At 42.1% G+C, this 21968-nt stretch overlaps 1 protein-coding gene across 1 annotated transcript in view; it reads right to left on the bottom strand.

Annotated features, from left to right (window-relative positions):
• Positions 1–21968, bottom strand: part of sxc (O-linked N-acetylglucosamine (GlcNAc) transferase sxc) — a 129842-nt gene that overhangs the window by 32863 nt on the left and 75011 nt on the right. The gene's annotated exons all lie outside the window — the stretch shown is intronic.

The raw sequence follows: 21968 nt of genomic DNA, 5'->3' as shown, positions 1-21968 counted from the left end.
CCTGCTGATTAAAAGTTCATGTGCTTATAGCACCTTCATACTTGTATGTGAAGTTGTAAACGCACTGACAGATGTTGAGATAAAACTTTGAAATGTCATGTGGAAGAAAACCCACCCACCCAGAATGCCCCCCCCCCCCCCGACTCCAAAGTTACATATGGAAGCTGGTGCGAATTTTAAATTTGTACACTTATTTTGACATTTGACAAAAAATGTTATAACTCAGACTATTTGAGCAATCTACTTCGGGTAACTTTTGTTTTGCAGCTAGAACATCGGGGCATGCAACCGTGCAGGAATAAAAACGCCAAAGCCAATAAGAGGGGTTGGGTGGGCCGCGGCCCCCAACTTTCTATGAAAATATAAAAATGGGGAGTTTGCCCCCTCTTCCCCTGCTATTTTTGGAAGGGGAGGCAAACTTTAGCTTTATTTTCAAAGAATGGTCCTTTCTTAACCGAATGAAAGTCATTTCATGTTCCTGGATGCATTACATTATAGAATATGTGAAAAAACTCCACATTTTTATGATATTTATCATAGAAAGTTGGGGGCCACAGCCCACCCAACCCCTCTTATTGACTTTGGCGTTTTGATTTCTGCACGGTTGCATGCCCTGATGTTCTAGCTGCAAAACAAAAGTTACCCGAAGTACATTGGTTAAATAGTCAGAGTTACAACATCTTTTGTCAAATAAGTGTGCGAATTTGAAATTTGCGCCAAAAGGTCTCGGCGAAACCGAAAAAATGTTAGAACTCTTAAGACTATTTGACCAATGTACTTCGGGTAACCTTTGTTTTGCAGCTAAAACATCAGGGCATGTAACCGTGCAGGAATCAAAACGCCAAAGCCAATAAGAGGGGTTGGGTGGGCTGCGGCCCCCAACTTTCTATGAAAATATAAATAATGGGGAGTTTGCCCCCTTTTCCCCTGCTATTTTTGGAAGGGGAGGCAAACTTTAGCTTTATTTTCAAAGAATGGTCCTTTCTCAACCGAATGAAAGTTCCTGGGTGCATTACATTATCGAATATGTGAAAAACTTCCCATTTTTATGTTTTCATTGAAAGTTGGGGGTCGTGGCCCACCCAACCCCTCTTACTGGCTTTGGCGTTTTGATTCCTGCACGGTTGCATGCCCTGATGTTCTAGCTGCAAAACAAAAGTTAACCGAAGTAGATTGCTCAAATAGTCTCGAAGATATAACGTTTTTCTGAAATAAGTGTAAAATTTAAAAATCGCGCGCAAAGGTGGCGGCCAGAGAGAGGCTACTTTCGAAAACCTGCTCGGCGGTCTAAAGGTTAAACAGTCGCTGATTATTGGAAAGATGCAAGTTATCTATTGCTACAGATTAGACCATTATAAATTTAAAAAATCTGTTCTTATCCACTGAATTAACAATGGAATTTGAGTACTCATTGAAGGGGGGAAAGGTGATTATCACGTAGGTAAATAGTTCTTGTACAGTGGGATGCACAAGTACTGCTAAAAAAATGTCGCTATTTTCTCTTGCATCCTAGGTGTATTTGATGACTGGATTTTTATGTATGGTGCTGCAGAGGGTGTCGGAAGCTTGTTTCAATTCTTGAAGCTCCATTGCGTAAAATAAAAGAGAATAAACAAAACATGGCGATGGACAATTTGTTTGGCAATACTTATGCATCTGACTGTATGGGACTATGATTTGTTATCATTCTTACCTGGATTTATATTACATTAAACATCACAGAATAAGTCAAATCACAGCAAAAGTGAAGTGGCCCAACTTGAACTGAAAGGGTATTTATATTTAGCATATCATGACATTGCCGTAGACAATTTTCATTCATTTACTGCAATTTGATATAAGATGAAACATTATATGAGAGCCACCAGGGTGGTCCAGTCGGTGGTGTAACTGATTACCATGCGGGAGACCCAGGTTCAATTCCTGGAATTGAGTGATTTCGGTTGGGAATTTCTCTTGCAATGTCCTTGCATTGAGTGGCTCTGGGGCACACTAGGAGGTAAAGGCAGCCACAGTGTGGTGCTGATCATATCTTCACAAATGGCTGGGAATGTTAATGTGCATATGTCAACAAATAGCACACACACTGAGAGGTGATCAAAGAAATGATTTTGTATTAATGCATGTGTTCTACTCTTATCCGATTGACAAGAGATTTCATGGACACCCTGTATTTGTAGGGTGTCATAGTGAGCTAGTCAAGGTCTTAAGACTCAGCATACACCACTGTTTCAAATATATGTACAGTAATTGTTGCTGTGTTGATACACAGGTTTGTTCATACAAGTAAAATTTTTTCATTATACTTATTCTGGCCATACTGTACATGGTATCAATTTTAGAACAATACTTTTCATCATAAAATAAATTTATTTGGAGTTAAAAACTGAACGTTTTTCTTAATAAATTGAAAACATTAGCTCCTGTCACTTACTGACATAGGTATCCGTAGATGAGCAAATGAGGTGGTGGGTGTTGCACCCATTGAAAATTGTATTAGGAAAAAAAAATCACTTATATAATTTCATTTGTCACAGTAATTTGCAAAATAATCTAACACAGTTATTTTTAATGGTTTTTATTTGATTTTGTCTGCGATGTTTCAAGAAGAAATATTGATACACAGTAATTTGCATGGATTATTGTAAAGAACTGACAATTACAAAACTGGTTCCTTGCAAGAACACTGCACGTTCAATATGAAGCAAAGTTTTTGAGGAAAAATCCTTCTTTGCCCCCCCCCCCCCCTGCTGACACGACACGCTTGCTTATCACTGATGAAGCTCTGTGGAAAGTATATCACCACAGAATTCACAGATTTGAATCCTGGTTAAAGAATGCACATTGCATAGTATCTTATCATCATATTGATTGGTGATCCATTCAACAATGAGTATGAATGATGTAAATCAAAATAACTAAATATACAGACTTTCAATAGCCTGAAACCAAGGATAAAATGCTGGTGTAAAAGTTTCAAACCCCGAGCCACAAACATCAGATCAAGGTACTGAATCTCCACTAGCATCAAATTCTCGTGCATAATTTAGGGAGAGTGAGTCGACATTTGGTACTCATATGCTGTTAATCCATTAGCCAGCAACCTTGTAGTCAGGCTTGCCAGGTTAAAATTTGCATGCTCTCTTCAATTATATAAACACAATTTGGCACTCAGAGTCTGGCAATGAATTACGTAAGTGCACTTAATCAATTCAACACATTATCATGCCTTTCTACATTGCAACTAGGTAAATGCTGCAATACTAAAAACTAGCAATCACTTTTAATTTACTTTCATTATGGACTGGATTGATTTGGTTTATTTTACTTAGCTTTTCTGCAGCTTTTGGCTAATCGCAAATGAGGATGAGTGATGATATGATGAAATTGATGAATGGACACTAACAAAGAACACCCAAGCCCAAGCTGGGATTCGAACCTGGGACCCTTGGCATTATGTTAATGCATTTGCAAATTTGTAACAAATTATTTTCGATTCACAATAAATAAATAAAAAAAAATTCAGTTACAATTAACAGAAGATTAATTGCATAAGGTAACTGGATATAATATAAACCAGTAGATTTTGTTAACTTCCGCCTTTCATTACACTGTCTTCAACTTGCTCACCTTGTCAACAGGATGGCTATTTGCACCAGTAGTTACTTTGCTCAAACTATAACTCAGTTATAATTACTCATTTTGGAATGTAACTAGCAGAAATGTTGCACGTGTGAATTGCAAGTGGGGCAGTCCTCTTTTTGACAGTGACATCAATATCCATCAAATTATAATAAACCTAATATGCCTAAATAAACCTAATACTAAATGTCTATGTGACAGAACTTTTTTAAAATTTCTTTTCAGCAAACCATGTGTTTGTCAATTGTTCTTAAAAACCACAAAAAGTAACTAAAAGTAGAGAGAGTTACAGTTAAACAATAAAGTTATTGTTATTTCTAACTGCATTACAAGCAACTTGTTGCTTCCCATTAGTAATTTGCATTTATAGAAAATCACAACAATACAAAGGAGGAGACTATATTTAATATTAAATTTTAATTGATTTCTTATTTTAAGTCCACTTTATGTACAGATAGGCTAATCAGGAGTGGATCTACAGTTTATAATTGAATCTGAACCACTGTGCCATGTGTCTGCACTGGGCATCAAACCCGGAACCCCTTGATTACAAGCCGACAATGACATTGGGGAGGCCCAATATTAAATTTTAAAGAATGGAAAAATGTGAGAAGAGGGGTATTTGGAGCATTATGATGAAACACGAATTATCATTCTCCCTCCTTGAATACATAGTTTCAGTGCGAATTATGAGAAATTGACATTCAAAGTTGTTGTTTTTTAAACAAATGGGCTTCAGAAGAAAAAAGTTCACAAACAGTAGTATTCTTGGGGGAAAAAAATGCGAAATTAAAATCTTTATTTTTTAATTGTCAATCAAAGTGAGTGGGTAGTTTACATCTAACTTTTCACAATATAAAAAGTATTTAAAAAATAAAGGCAAGAGATTATGTGGAGGTGGCAACATACGACTATGCGAATGCTGTTAGTTAGTGTAGGAATACAACTGTGACAGTACTTGCTGATTAGTCCAAGTTTCTTTTCATTCCACTTCATGCACAGTTAGGCTAATTGGGACTGGTCCTACAGACCCGAAAAACCGTGCAACAAGCTTCTGCAGGGATTCGAACCCGAGTCCCTTTAATTACAAGCGCCGATTGAAGCAACACGTACCTCTTGACACACCTCTTTATCCACGAAAAGCAGCCAGTCTCGTTGTCGTTCACTTCGGGTGGCGGGGAATTCGGTAGGATGGTTATAATGGTGTACACTATGATGCACTGGTAATCCATGGGCTCGTCGTCATTTGAGCGAGCAACGACGGGGTGGTGAGCGGCCGCTGGGAGGCTCGCAGCAACGCGAACTCATGTTCACAACAGACGGCGGGCCCGCGCTGGCATTCGCCGCTGCCACGTCCTCGGGCCGTCCACCGCCGAAAGACGGACGCACGTCACACCAAGAATGAGCACGGCAGAAACTGCGTTAGGACAACAAACGTTGCCATGGGAACGCAATCTCATCGGGTCGCCTGGTAACCACCACCTTTACGTCTTTGCATCCGGACACCACAAAAATTTTAGGCCTCTTTTTCCTCTCTCGCTGAACGAGGTTAACGTTAAAACCTTAACATGGCGATTTTAATATTTCGCGTACTCGCACACAAACTCGAAGATGCCATCACACGCAAGTCGATCCCGGAAATCATTTGGGGCGTTCACTTCGCTTGCCCGCTCGTAAAACCATCAATAACAACAACTACGCACCCATCCCAGGGCGAGCCCAGCTCGAGGGGGGAAAACCCCGTCAAGACGCAGATCCCGTGTGGAAGACGCCCAGCACCGTCGGAAGGCCGAATACTTATGAAATCAAAATTCCACGCATTTTCCCACCCAGGGGGGGTGTCAACCTGGGAGGAGGGGCATGTGACCCTTCCCCGCCCCCTCAGAATGGCCCTCTCCCGTCGTCATGGCGACGGTTACCTAGCAACCCCGTCTCACCAATTTATGTTGTTTCCACCCGGACGGAGAGAGGCTCGGAACAATTATAGGAACAGCAGGCCAGAACATGGCTCAATCTGGTTTCCTTATTGAACGTCGTCCTCCATCAAATCTTCCCTTGAAGAGATTGGGGGTGGAGGGGGGAGAGGTCGAGAACCGGGACCCCGAAGATTTATAGGGCACGTCAACTTTCCCGCAACCCGCACATCGAGGTCCACGTGGATCGCGTTAACGCCCCCTTTCCCTTTCGTTGAACTCGCGTCTACCATTGACCCAGAATCACTTGTTTACACTTCAACATAATACATAAAAACACTTATTTTAAAAAAATGAAATAACACGATATAGTTTTTCGGTGACTAATTCACATCCCCTTAAAATTTTTCAAAGTCCCAATTGATTGTCATTTTCGTACTAAATTTAGCCTCACCTACAACTGAGTCTTGCGCTTTAAGTTCACTTTATGCACAGTAAGGCTAATCGGGATTGGAACTATAGTTTAAAATGGGTATCGAACCTGGTTACCACAATTGAAAATCCCGGATAAGCCCCTGCTTTTTCAACAAAATACATCCAAAAATATTTTCTTCGTTTGCAATTGGTAATTTTACGTCGCATTTCTGCCCCTTCGGGCTAACAGTGACGATGATATGAAATAGGACACAGAATACAATATTCTCAGAACACGCTGGTTATGGACTTCCACAGATAGAGTAATCTTATGTGGAGTTTGTGCTGGGCGCTGTACATCAAAACTGCATTTTTTTAAAAAATGAAATATAGAAAACATTTTTTCCAAACGTCACCCCACCACAAAACCTAGGAATATGCAGTAATCTTGTATGTTTACAGTTAAGGCGAGAACCTCGTATTCTGAAGGCTGCAGGTTCAAATTCCATAGCCGGCCATCCAAAACAAGGTTCTATACTCTATCCGCTGAATCTGTGGACCAAGGCCGCGCATAGTGGCAGAGAAGGGGGGAGGAATCGAGTGGGCAGAGCGAAGCAGTACACGCTGCTGCGAAGGTGGTAACTGCAGTCGCTTTCCCCCTCCACGCAATCCCGTTCGCTCTCACGCGTTCATTGGTGGAGACGTCTCGCGTCAGTACTTGCGCAGACTTCTTTTCGTTCGCTTCCTCCAGAGATACCCGGGACAGAGTATATACTTGGTTTTCCTCGGTCGCAAAAGGGCAATGCAGGATGGTAACATTAACGAAGGCCGTGGTCTCTCCATCCTTTCTTCGTCATGAACGTAGAGGAGCAAATAAGCGACGTTCAATAAGCCCCCACCCCCAAAGACTACCGACGCCATGTTTTGGGTCGCGACCCGAGCTTGAGAACCGTTGTCATTTTGGTTACGCTAAGCAAGGGATTCGACTAACCACATTCCCATCAACAACGTATGCCAAAATGCAGGTGACAGGCTATTAAGACAATCTGCCCTGTTATTAACTCTTCTGCCGGGGTCAATAATTGAACATTTCAAAGCAAATCCAATTTTCATCTCGCTCATTTCCCCCGCGTCCGTACAACAAAGAGGGAAAAACGATAACAGTTCATCGCTTCATTACCAGTTCAACAAGGGAGAGTAAAAATCAGCTTTTTTTCTGTCACCGGTATTTCGGATTGAAAATACTCTTTTATTCCCCCGCAAGCGCATAAAGCGATGTTTCCAATTTAGCAGAATCACTTTGCCTAAAATAGGCAAGACTAACAATATCATTAAACCAGCTTTTTTTCTACTCTACGTACACCTTTTACGTACTGTAATTAGAGTGCCTCCATACAAAATATTCTCCCCCGGCTGCTACTCCGTACTACTAAAATTGGTTCGCTATTTACCCCCGAAAAATGATACTGGTATTTTATTTCATGTTACTTTTCTACCTCTAGGTTAATCGCTACGATGAGGATGGTTGGTTCATTGATGGACGGGACTGTACAAGAAATATGTTCACCTTATTCAGAATTCGAACCCAGGACCTCTGCGTTCGTAGCGAGCCACTACGCGAGGCTGGAAGGGGATTTTAACAAACGAGCAGTTAGAGGAACGAATCTTACGTCTCTCCCCGCTGCAATACTGTCTTGATAATCACAGTCCAAACACAAATATTTTGGAGACGAACTGTCACGGTTTCAAAACGCGACTTTAGTGTAAATATACTGCCCTATTTTGACACCAAAAACTTGGCAGATAAAGTTGGTTCGCCTTTCGGAGATTTTTTTGTACAATAGCGCAACTACAGGTTTATTCTCGTGAATAAGTTATTTACGTACACGTGAACTCCAATGAGAACTTCTGGTGTATCGGTTGTAACCCAAGGTATCCGGCCCGAACGAATTCCACCCCAGACTATTAAAGCCTATGCTTTTGAAGTACATCTCCAGGCTTATTATTTTAGAACTGATGATCTAACGGGAAAGAGAGATTCGAAAAATAATTTTGAAACTGAAATTTAAAAAAAGTGGAAGGTGTGCGCGCGTTTTGTCGCTACTTGTTGTCAGACGACGAAAAAGACGCCACTATGGAGGGCATTTTCGCGAATTTTTTGACCAAAAAAAGTGTTGTTGTGAATGACCATCCGCCATATTCTCCTGCAGACTTTTGGCTGTTTCCAAAAGCATTCGACACAGCTTCTGAAGACTTCCAGGAATGCTTCAAAGCTTTTCAATCGTTTCCAGCGGTGTATTAATTCAAAAGGAGACCATTTGAATACACAATAATAGAAACAACATAAATAACGCCTTGTGTTTCAAGTCAGTCTAATTTTAACTGAGACAAACGATGTAAGAGGTACTTGCTATCTACAATGCTTCACAGCACGCGTGAGCTGAGCATTTCTACCCAAGTTTGAAATATTATGACATTTTATTATTTCTCCACAACCTCTTCATGGGAGTACAATTTATACTCTGTCTCAATTATCTCTGGAGCAAGGTCGCGCATAGCGGCAGAGAAGGGGAGGGGGAATCGAGTGGGCAGAGCGAAGCAGTACACGCTGCTGCGAAGGCTCCACGCAATCCCGTCTCGCGTTACTACTTGCGCAGAGAATTGTTTTCGTCTGCTTGGTCCAGAGATAGTTGGGACAGAAGTATACCTAGGTAGTAGCCATCTTTTGCTCTTACTTTTAAGAATTTCGCAGCGACTCGCGATGAAATAACATGCGATCGAAAAACCGGCTTCGTTTCAAAGTCTGCCCTTTTAACCTCGTATCAGAACCACTGAAATGGGGCCCTAAGTGGAACCCAACCCGTAATCAAGAGAGAATACGCCTCATCAATAACGACACGAGTCGCAATTAAGCGAGGTTACTCGTCTGGAGTAGTACTGACGCCAAGTTCATGGTCACAAAATCGACATACGTTGTCCACAATTTCCTCGTTCGTGGTTGGTATGGTGATTGTATGCACACAAGCAGGTTGTCAATTCTGTATCGATTCAATTCATAACTGCCACTTCCACGTACGCATCTTGGAGTTAATGTTCTGTGAACAATAAAACACTTTCTTTCGAGTAGTGGCTGCGCATCTTCATATAACCGATAAAACTTACAACCAAGAATATCTTTAAAATACAATCACGCTTATGCTACATACACAACGAAGACTACAACCCTCCCCCCTTTTTAGAGGCCCTGGCTTGAATTCCTGATGAGAGTTGTGACTGTTCTATCTTACAGCACAAGTTCATTTTTCTTTCTTGTATTAATTTTTTTTAAATTATCTATTTTTAAACTTTAAATGTTAATGTTAGAGTTGATGTTTAATAACGATTGCTTTCTCTTTATGATAAGTTGTATTACGTTAATGTGCTTGGCAACATTGTCGTTGCCATACTGACAACATAACAGTTGTAAAAAAGTGTGATAAAAGTTTCTATCAAAAAGTGATTTGCTGCGTTTTCGTTCACGTACAAATATTCAGGTAATTTAGGCATGTAATCAGCCCATAGAAGTTTGGCTTTGCCTTCGCGAATTCTGAAAGATATTAACAACAGTACACGCATAATCAATTAAGGACGACAACAGCACAGATTATATTTCAATCAGACAATTTTGTGCAAGCTCATGGGAGATGCTAAATTCAAATATTGCGTGGAAGAGGTTCGACCTGAGGCTGTTCTGCCACATAAAATGAGGCATGGAACACATGGTACTGAACCACTGGGTATCGAACCCAGGACCCCTTGATTACAAGCCGACGGCTTTATCACTACGTAACCGGGGAGGAACCGAAATTTTGGGCGTTCCCACACGTAATCCAAAAACACTTGAAACTAGAAGCAGTCCAGATTAACGTATGCCATATTTTTGTCACACTTATCAAAATCTATAAAAATATTGGAGTTTCATTTTTACGTGTACGTGTACAGTCGAAATTTTTGAAACCCAAAATTTGACTAAAGAATGGAGTGCAGCTTACATTCTAGGGATTTTCAACATCGCCATATTTATCGATGTGTCTGCTTTCGTCTTCGAGCTAATTCCTCAAGGGAACTACTCCCCCTTCGCCCCCGGAATGGCATTATCTCTTGAGACGAGCCATTATTTACAGCTTTAATTCACAAACGTAAAGCAAATATTGTCATTGTACCAAACTAATTCAAAATACAAATAACAACAAAGAATAAATTACACGTTTTCTCTTATCGAGGCGACGGTGGAGCCTGGTTGTCTCTTCCGTGCATGCGACGTCACCGCTGTTTTCAACGCGCAGTCATCAACGCGAAAATCCACAAATCCCCCGCTCTGTGGATTTTGTGCACGGGAATAGCTAAATCTTTGATGAGGAGAGAAGGCAGAACCATTGATTTGAGCGACACGAAAAACCGGGAATGAGAACTGCACCGCAGAGGCTATTGAATTACCGGATCCGTTAGACCTGATAATGGGCAATGTCGCTGCAGACAGTTTCCAGAGTTGCGACACTGGACGTAACTAAGCCTCGTGATTAGAACATCGTGTCGAGCCGTCCTCTCTATTCTGCCTCCGAGGATTGCAGAAAGTTGCAGAAATTCCCTCGCCGAGACAAACAGCTCCCTTTCTCCTATTTCAGTGCGAATAAAAAGAACGTCGCACTGCCAATGTAAACAGTATTCATAACCAAAATAACAGCTTTCGCACACAGACACATTTCTAAATTGTACCAGCTCGAAACTAATTCTATTTTTGAACTTGACTACGAAAACTACAAAAGAGTTAACCGGCAATTGTATTTTGTTAATTTAAAACTTATTAGATCAATTACCACGATCAAGGTGTCACAGACGGGAGTAAATCCAAAGGAATATAATTAATGTCCCGGGATGGCTTCCTAGCGCGTTACGCTACAATGAAAATCAAAGATTTACGGACAAAGATACTCAGATTCCAACTAGCCATTATTTTACGTCGCCTGCCTTCAACTTTTGGTTAATCGCGGCGATGAGGTTGTAAGATAGGAGAATTTGCACCCAGGCGCCAAAGCCTTGTTATAGTCTGCAAGAAAGCAGTCCAAGGCGTACTGCGCAGAGATGGCCATTTGACTTCGGCCTCGCGAGGCCAAGCCTCCGAGTTGAAGGTCGGCCTCACAGGGCCTCAGCCTCCGAGCTCCAACTCGGCCTCCGCCTCACAAGGCTTCTGGAGGACGAGACTGAAGCTGAGGCCGCTCCGAAGGCTGGCATCTCTTGCCTGAACTGACAAGAAGTTGGCAAATTTCTTCTACAGTTCCTGGGAAATCCTGTGTGTTAAGAGAAGGGGCTAATGATTACACAATATTAATAATCATGTTAGATTTAACACAGAATTTTACGAGGTATGTCTATATTTTCACTTTTTCAGAACATAAGCACATCAGTTATAGTCTGCTGTCCTCGCGTTTCCTAACAGAGGTGATGAACAGGAGCATACTTTCCTTTCCAGGAGGCACGTGACAACGACTGTACGATTTCTGGATGTGGTTTCTAGATAGTCCAGAAGTTAGACTTTCTTTCCAGAATACACTCGAAATAACACCTGACAAAAGTAAAACAGAGAAAAAGGAACAGACTGCACCCTACGCCACAGAGCCAAACGAGATGCCAAATAAAGGAATGCAACCTACCCTCGAAGCCAAAAATCACCTCTGGCATGGCTCATATCAACAACTGGTAGAAGGCGGCCTTCCTTTCTGAAGAACAAAGACAGTTTCACAAAGAACAAGACAGTTTCACAAAGTCCGAACTTCTTACAAATGCCCGTAGTACAATCTATTGGAAGCGAGCCGATTCTGCAATCGTGTGGTGTGAGCTGTTCATTTGATTTGCTTGCGAGACCCAAACTCCAGCCTCACACGGCCTCAGCCTCCGAACACCATCCCGGCCTCCAGCCTCACATGCCCCTCCGAATTTCATCTCGGCCTCAGCCAATCTTCAACTCGGCCTCAGTCTCCAAGCTCAAGGTCGGCCTCACACAGCCTCGGCCTCAGTCTCCAAGCTCAAGGTCGGCCTCACACAGCCTCAGTCTCCAAGCTCAAGGTCGGCCTCACACAGCCTCAGCCTCGCAAGGCCCCGAGGCTGGACATATCTGGTACTGTGTGGTCCACAGCCTCCTGAAAAGATCACTCCTTACACCCTCAAGTAGCCTTTCTGCCGTGAGCGAATTAACCTTAAGCATTCACACTGAAGCCACATGCTTCTTGAGAACGAACCTATCAACAGCAACATTTTACCGCCGCATGACAGGCCGCACAGGCTTGCTTGCACTCGACTGGTGATATCCTCACGTAAAATGCCATACGTGTCGCCCCTTAGGAAACCACCGTGCATGCTCTTAACAATGGACGAAATCCAAGAGTGATTCTAGTGTTCCACGCGCCAAATTTCTCGCTTACAACGAATGATGAACCCAGTAGTTTCCCGTTTTGAGAAATATGTTTAAAAGCATCAAATTAAATACACTGCCGCCTATTTAAAAATACCGACTTCAATATTCAGCATAGAAAGACAACACCTCAAAAAGATAGTCAACACATGGTGAAATTACCTAACTTATTGTACATTCATTTATTGTCGCTTTTCTAGCTTTCTTGGGCTAATCGACACGAGGATAAATGATTAGATGAAACTGACAAACGAATACGATCGCATCCTATTTCACCTAGACAGGTTGGTAGGGATATGAGAAATTTCGATGATCAACGAAAACACGAAACAATTCGGAACATGTGCCGATGTTATTTGCGAACGGTCACAGGGGTAAAATTCAGCAATATAAGAGCCAATGGCCTTAGTCGTATGCCAAGCGATAATTAAGGTAAGGATCGATTAGGTTTGCATTATTAATTTTAACCTAACCTTAAGATCTAATTAAGTATGAATTAGCAAAATAGAGCATGTATCTTCCGGCTGAGAGACCATTAAATTTCTCTCGTTTTAAATATTTCCCTTTCAACCAGTTTAGGGGCCAAGTCATAAATCACATTATCTTGTTTTGATAAGCAATTCGGTGAAACAACTACAGGACGAATACACAAAAACGCCAATGTCTCTTTATGTCGAGTTCCTGAGTCTACTAGATTTTCATTCACCGAGGCGGCTACATTCTCCCGTTATCTCGGTCTCCGAGCGTATTCACATCAGTGGGGTTACGACTTTTTAGGTTTGATTTTCCAAGAAAACATCAGTGCCTAAACAATGCCTTGTTCCATTTACGTAGTAACGCGAAACGATCACGTTCAAGTTTAATTCTCAGGAGCTAACAAATCTCGTATAATTCCCTGAATTCCAGAAATTCTCGGTCAGATTGCGAGGGGAAATCATACAATTCTGCGAAGTTTCTGCTTAGGTGCGAGAGGGAGAGGCGAAATCCGATGTTCCCGTATCAGCAACAATGGAAACACTTAGGCAAAAATGTCTCAAATCCCTGCAAAATTCCCCTTCGCCGAAGGACAACCTACGAGAGCAAGCTGCCACATCGGAATTGATTTTCAACTCTTGTCGCTCCAAATTCCACCTACGCATGCCTCTGTGCCGTGGGGCTTCTTCCCAATCTGCTGCGGGTCGGTTTCAAGACAAGCCAACACAACTCACGGAGCTCGTATATTCCAAACTAACCTAGCTTTGTGGCGACATAAAAGCAGAAACATCCAACATGCGACACATAACAATATTGACGTAATCCGCGAACCATACAAGATATTCAACCGTTATCTTTAACGTTTACCAATATAAACCGCAACGAATGGCTGGGAAAGGGTGTTCCTTTGTGTGCGCTTCTATCAGTTCCATACAATCATTCCACCTCAACGTAGCGATTAGCCTAAAGATAGAGAGCGACATACAATATAAATACATAAAATAAATCGGATCTATGTTTGGGTTTTGTAACCTCGGGCTCTGTGGTGTAGTGGTTATAACACGTAATAAACGCACATGCCTTGAGTTCCAATCCACTTCATCCTGTGTCGTGATTAATCAAAAGCGAAAACGAAGTAAAAATATATTTCCTGACAGACTTATAATCTACTGATACTAATCATAATCCTGTGATACTGATATAAGTCAAACAAGATAGACTGTTGACTTGAATTTGCCATCGAAACTTTCTTGGATATTCTAATCGATCCTAGGCTGCTACGGTAACATTGTTAGAAGTTACCGTAAAATTTAAGATCTTCTACCGTCAAAATTTAAAAAAATTAACAGTCCACCTGTTAATTTACAACCTTTTCCCCCACTACATTTGAATATTTTATCACGCATAAAGATAATGGTTATAAATTACAATTGCGTGAATCTTAAATATATTTTAAACACAATCATTAAAATTACGTTAATTACGGTAACTATGTAATAGCAGTTAATGATTTTTTTACGGTTGGCATCGTTGGAAGGCATCGGTAATCGACGTTTTTAGAGTCATATCTCAGTCAACGTTTTGTACTTACGGGTCTAATATTCATAGCTACAGAAATCGATCGGTAACGCAATAAACATGACGGATCAATCGATAGCTTACGTATTTCAGCCAAAGTTCATCTATAAATGCGGAGAGTTCTTAATCTACAAACCAGCTCCAAACATGTGTATTATTAAAAGTAAAAATAAATTACTCAATTAAATATATTATTATTAATTACATAAAGGAAATTAATTTGTTGCTTTTATACATATCAGATATTGCAAAGCAGCTAACTAATTCCTTTAGTAACTGGTTAAAGATGTTAATAAATTATGAAATAGTTCAAGTGCTTTAATTATGTGTAAGTTTTTGTTTTGTTTGTGCTTTATGTTAATATAAATCAATTAGATTTCAGTTATAATTTTCTTGCATTCTTGTTTTACTTTAATTGAGCGTATTGATGTAGATTTGTTAATGATCTCTTGAGAGAGAATACTCATAACTACACTAATTAGTGTGCAGAGGCGTCGCCTGAAGGGGGTTCACATAGCACACGAAACCCAACCGAAAACTGAACATTATCTATTTCTCTTTTCTGCACAATAAAACATACATTTCAATATACTTATTTTACAACGCAGCTTTCTTCGTTCACATCTTAGAATCACCAAACCTCATTGCTAGCGAGCGGAAGACCATGTTTCAGCAAAATGGCGCACTGACACGCTAGTCGTTTGGATAGCTTGACACAACAAGATCAGTGGCGTGCCCAGGATTTTAGAAAGTGGAGGGTTACTTATGATTTTTTTCTTTACTGGTCAGCTCTCATTTTGCCATCTTTTCCTGCCTTTCACGTTCTTTTTATTAAAGTAATACTTGGTAAAAAGGGGTATGACCCCCACCAACCCGCCTTGGGCACGCCACTGCATAAGGTTTTGTTTTGGGGATACGTGACATATCATATGATTTGAGACAAATACACAGATACTCTTGAAAAAACATTGAGTATGTGCAGTCGAGTGCAACGAAACAGTTCGAAATTGTGACGAATTTCTGCCACTTTTGGCTAATAGGATGAGTGTTGATTAGATGGAACTGATATCTACACTCAGGCCGGGACTCGACACCGGGAACGTTGGCGAAATCAACATGGTTACGAGCTCGTCTACTGTTCGTATCGCGTATTCCAGTTCTTCGGGTATCCTGCTTATTGGAAGAATAAAAAAAATGGCAAATTTTCAATTTAAACGTTGACAAACCTAACGATTCATAGTACTTGCTTCAGACACATTCGTTCATCCTTGACCTTTACAGAGCACTGTAAAAAAAAAAAATAACCAAAGAACTCCGAAGGGGGTTGTTGCACCTTTCCCGTTGGATTTTTATTGATTGATTTGGTGTTTTAAGTCGCACTTTATAAGGCTAATCGGGACTGGACCTACAGTTTAAAGTGAGATCCCAACCACTATGTGCCTCCACCGGGAATCGAACCCAGGACCCCTTGATTACAAGGCGGTGACGCTACCACTGCGACATTGGGAGGCCCACCTTTCCCGTTGGAAAATGTCAGCCTAAAATTATATTACTTCGCGTCACGTCACAGTAATTTGCGTTATTGTAAAGAACTGGTCATTACAGTAGTAGTACAGACGATTGCAGGAACATAACGTGAAACTGAAGCAATGAAATGCTTCACTTGCCCGGCCCCGAAAAACCTTCGGACGCCCCTGGATATAAGGCAATTTCGAGACAACCAACAGACAAATTGCAGCGCACTATTGTCCTGGTATGCCAAAAGAAATTTGTTGACGGAAATATTTCTCCCATGAGGAAAGGGGCAGGGGAACGAGATGCTTAATCATTTCCCAGGAAAGCAATGCCACGAACTTGCCTTTATTACATTTTTTGTTGACACACCGGAAAATTAAAAAAAAACCGAATTTCGGAGGACTGCGACTCCATATGAGCGCGAGATATGTTCATTCAGAAAAAAGTAGCACGAAGAAATGTTACAGAATGCAAGGAATGGCAAACATGTACATCTGATGAAACCCCAAGGTATTTGCATGACTAAAATTGCCATACACAGAAAATATATCTTGCACATTTCCCACTTTAAATTGCTTTTCTGCCTTTCTAGTTTAATTGCGACGACGAGGAAGAATGATGATTAGATGAAAGTGGAAGACGCACCCATGACCACGGAATGACTCGAACCGGGGACCGTCAGCGGAGATCGAAAATCCAAGACTAAACGAGCTCGATCACCGAGTACACAGAAAATGTAACAATGGCAGAATGAGTATCACCCCCCCCACCCCATCCCAACTTCATTATTGATCTTCGATAGAAGCAGATTATACTCTAAGTATGCGTAATTAATGAAGTATTTGAAAATTCCATTTCGAGAAGAGCGGAGATTGAAAGCACGCGCAAACATTTTAAGTCAGTTGCTTCACAACCAAGGCAAGAGACTTAAGAAACGAAATATCAGTCGTGTTTCACGAATTAAATGCTCCCCTCATCTGTCGAGGAGGACCACCTATCTCGGGCTAAACATACCGGATTATCTTGTACAGTCAACTGCAAAAGTAATAGGCAAATTGTCCATCACAATTTTCATTCTCTTGTATTCTACATCCTATGTTGTTTTAAGGAACGGAATTCTGTTGATGCGAAGAAGATATTGTTCTTTGCCCAGTGGCGGCGACAGGGTTCCAAAACTATCTGTGCAAGGAAAGTTTACTTTTCCTTGGTACATAAGGTTTAGCATAGTGCGGGGGGCAAAAGTGGCAAAAATGGAGGGGGGCAACCGCCCCCTAATCACCGACACTGCCTTTGCTTATCGACGTTTGTATTTCAATTCATGATCATATCGTGGGAAACAATTCAGACTAAATGAAATTGGCGACTAACAATTCGCATACTATTTAATTTGCCGGTGGATGTACTTACGATGGAAGCTGAGACTTTAGTGGGGCCTCTGCTCGTTACGTTTCTTCTTCAAAGAAAAAATGCGTCTCCTCAGAGCTGTTTGGTTCGTTTGATCAGTGTTGCCGAATAGGATTTTTAAAAAAATGCCAAATCCTATAGAGCGACCACAAGGAAAAGAACCTTCGACGAAAAGTCTCCGCGCAGCTTTCCCTTTTTCCGTTCAGCTCGGGCCATAAGGAAGCATGCTCCACTCTGCCCCTCCCTTCCACGTGGGAGTACGGTACACAGAAGTCGCGTATCTGAGCAGTTTTGTTTTCTTGCTTGTTTTCCACTATACCTACAAATTAAGGTATGCAAGAAAGCACGATTATACAAGGTCTGTCTTAAAAGTAATGAGACAAATTTTGGAGGGTCAGTCAGAAGGTTCGGGGAATGGATCTATCGGGCAGTGCGGTTGGTGAGGGATGTCAGGTATACAGTCTGATGCAACTCAGTTGCCTCCGAGCTATTCCAGCGTTCGGATCGCCAGCAAAGTGAAAAGCTGTTTTAGTGTCGCGTCACTGTCGAAAATGCAGCGCAGTTTGGATAAGCGGTACGCGATAAAATGTTGCGTAAAACTTGGTAAATCCACTACGGACATGCTTGAAATGCTAAGACAAACCTATGGGGACGAGACCTTAACGAAAGCACAGGTGTGCAGGTGGCACAAGGCGTTTAAAGAAGGAAGAGACGTCGGGGAGAGCGAACAACGTTCAGGGCGTCCATCAACGTCCAGAACTGCTCACTATGTGACCCAAGTGAAGTCTGTTTTGGACTCTGACCGACGTTTGAGTGTGAGGTTAATATCAGATAAGGTGGGACTGCCGAATTTTACACGCAGGTACTCGATCGCTTGAGGAAAATTCACGCGTGTCCGCCCTGAGATCGCAGACACTTGGTTTCTCCACCACGACAACGTGCCATCTCACTCATCGGACTTTCTGGCCAAGAAAAATGTGACAACGCTTCCCCACCCATCGTACATACCGGACCTCGCCCCGGTCGCCTTCTTTTTGTTCCCGAGGTTCAGATTCATCCTGAAGAGAGACAGTTTTGTGACGATTGAGAAAGACCAAGCAGCCGTGACGAGTGCTCTGCAAGGCATCTAAGGTCAAGACTTCCGGCGCTGGAACATCTGTATGGACGCTCAATGATCCTACTTTGAAGAATATTAACTGTATTTGAACCTAATTTCAATAAAAAAATATTCTAGAATTAAGTCATTACTTTTCGGACAGACCTTGTACATGTGTGTGCATTAACTTGTAATATTGTGAATAATGAAAAGTTTATAATTCAAAATGTTTTTTTGCATTTACAGAAAGAGCAATATATGTTTATTTGAGTTTGTTTTCAAAGATAATTTTATGCACAGAAAGGCTCATCGGGATTGGACCTACAGTTTAAAGTGGAATCAAAACCATCATGTGCCTACACCGGGTACAGAATCCGGGACCTCTTCATTACACGACGACGACGTTACCATTACGCCATCGAGGAGGTTCTATCATGTAGGCTAATCGGGGCTGGACTGTTTAAACCTGGGGCGCCATGTTTACAAGGCGATTGCCCTAAGTTATTCTGCAGTCAAACACTCCCCCCCAATAAAAAAATCCTCTCAACTTCACAAGAAGCTGTGAGGGCATATTTCAATGTAAAATCAGGGCAGTTAAAATTGAATCTAAGCTCCGCTCATAGGAAAACCTAACTCATTACATGCATTAAAAATGCAACCACACACAATGTTCACGCTTGAACCATTATTCTATGTTCCTCGTTTTATACATTTTAGGTTTCATGGGAGCTAAGAAACTTAAATCATTTTGAACGAGATACTTTGATCTATCTCCGTACCGCAGTGATTATGATTTAGGGGTCCCAGAGTTATCGACGGGCGAGCTACGTAGTTGCTACGCAATGTGCTGGAGAACGGAGACGCTGTGAAAGAAAACGAGGTTTCGATATGGATATAAGCTGGCAATAGTGCATAGGGACTGCAGTTCGCAGCACAAAGCTTATCTTTCCTCCTGCATAACGGCGCCACGTCTGCAGCAAGTAGTAAATGATGCGGAACTTCACATGCACGTCCTTGGCTGCCTATCTGGTTGAGCTATGGAAATATTTATGTAATGGTATCTCGCATGCAAGGGTGCGTGTTGTCAAACACATCCACGGGCGTTGCCTACACTTGCATGATGCTTGCTCGATAGACATAGAGGAGGCCGGTAGCCCAATGTAAAAGTGTCGCCCCTCCCAAAATTCTCTCTGTGGCTATGTTGTGGATTACCTACATTATTATAGTTACTAGGGATGGACGATATCAGAAATTGGATATCGCGATATATCGTCTCCACGATATATATCGTCAGGCGATATTTTTCAATATCGCCGAACACTAATAGTTCCAGAAGCAGCCCCCCTCTACCTTCAGTTCTAAAATTAATGCCTGATCTAAATGCACTTTACATCCATCAAAAACTCGTACGTAGATGTTAGAATTGCAGAATTTTCTTCAGTTTTTCCTGTTAGTTTTATACTGACTTGCTTTATTTTTCTTCGCTTTTTGTGCCACTTTTGGCTAATTTGCGAAGATGGGGATGTGTGACGATATTGAATGGACACTCGCAAACATCCATGTCCAGGCCGGGATTTGAACCCCGGACCCCTTGCGTCGTAGCGCGACGTGCTAACCACTCCGCCACGGTGGCCGGCGCACTCAATGGTGTCCATAGGATTCACACTATGCATTTGTTTAATGCCCATCAAAACCTTTAGTTCCCCCTGCCTTTTGCTCTGTTTGTAACTTGAACGCATTTACCGGGCCGGAAAAGGCAGAAACTTGTAAAAATATCGGACGCTTGCTAAACACCTCACGGTGGTAGCGGAAAGACTCGAAACGACCGGAAATTGAACAGTAAACAGCACGTATTATTTATTGATGATTCTCTAAAATTAAGAGTACGTAGTTTTCGTTCGAAAGCACACAGCGGTTTCTATAGATGCGGCCGCAGTTTCGTTTCATTGGCAGTCGATTTAAGGAGCACAGCACTTGTAGAGTTGGATGCATAAGTACGAGGCGCATCCAGAAAGTAAGTTTCCCTATTTTTTTTTTTTTAAAAAAACAACAACACAGGTTCAGGAAACCATTTATTGGCAACAGGTACAGCAAAGGTTCAGCTATTTTTCAACATAGCAACCACCAGAATTGAGACACTTGTCGTATCGTGGTATCAACTTTTGGATCCCACTATCGTAGAACTCTGCTGCCTGTGAATGGAACCAGTGTGTGACAGACGTCTTCAGCTCTTCGTCGTTGCCAAAACGCTCACCGGAGGACAGGAATTTCTTGAGGTGCAAGAAAACGTGAAAATCGCTGGGAGCCAGATCAGGACTGTAAGGTGGATGATCAAACAACTCCCAGCCAAATTCCGTCAAAACAGCTTCTGTGCGCCGAGCCGTATGTGGACGAGCATTGTCATGGAGGAGCACAACACCTGCAGTAAGCATGCCACGCCTCTCGTTTTGAATGGCACGTCGCAATTTCCTTAGTGTTTCACAGTAATGGTCAGCGTTCACTGTTTCACCTCTGGGGAGGAAGTCAATGAGCAAAATGCCCTTCCTGTCCCAAAACACGGTGCACATCACTTTCTGTACCGACAGCGTCTGTTTGAATTTCTTCTTGACCGGAGATCCACTATGCCGCCAATGAATTGACTGCTGCTTGGTTTCCGGGGTGAAGCGCGAAATCTACGTCCCATCGCCCGTGATGATCCTGTCGAGGAAATTATCGCCGTCATCATGGTACCGTTGCAGGAATGTCAGTGCTGCTCCTGAACGTTTCATTTTGTGTTCGGGTGTCAGGTTTTTCAGCACCCACCTGGCACACAATTTTTTGAACAGCAGGCGCTGCGTGACAATCTCATGCAACACGGATCGCGATATCTGCGGAAAAAGGCTACTCAACTCCGTAATCGTGAAGCGACGGTTCTCTACGATGCGCTGCCGCACCAGCTCAACCAGATCATCAGTGATGAGGGACGGACGCCCACTGCGCTCTTCATCATGGACACTTTGACGACCTTCCGAAAACTGCCGACACCAACGACGCACCATCTGCTTACTCATAATGTTCGGCCCATAGACCTCACAGAGCTGACGATGATTGTCAATTGGCGCAATGCTTTGTGCATTCAGGAACTTTATCACCGACCGAACCTCGCATGCGGCGGGAGAAGGAATACGAGCTTCCAGTTCGGACCACTGCTGCCTCGCTACTGGCGCCGGGCGGGATCTGTCCGCCTGGCATATGATTGATACGTCTTAGCTCTGCTGCGAATGCGCAATTTACACGGATCATTATGTTTACTTTCAAGGGAAAAAATAGGGTAACTTACTTTCTGGATGCGCCTCGTATTACCACGCAAACTGCCAAATCCGATTCACACAATAAGAACTTCAAGAATTGAAGCAAAAACAACCATATGATGCAGAAGAAAAATTAATGAAAACAGTAGTGGATAATTTGCCGATCAATACTTGTGCATCAAACTGTACGCTTA

Source organism: Lepisma saccharinum, chromosome 8 (assembly GCF_977018435.1).
Source record: "Lepisma saccharinum chromosome 8, izLepSacc3.1, whole genome shotgun sequence".
In the NCBI taxonomy this organism is placed as follows: domain Eukaryota; kingdom Metazoa; phylum Arthropoda; class Insecta; order Zygentoma; family Lepismatidae; genus Lepisma; species Lepisma saccharinum.
Note: the sequence above shows the minus strand (reverse complement) of the source record. Positions and strands in the feature narration are given on the sequence as shown.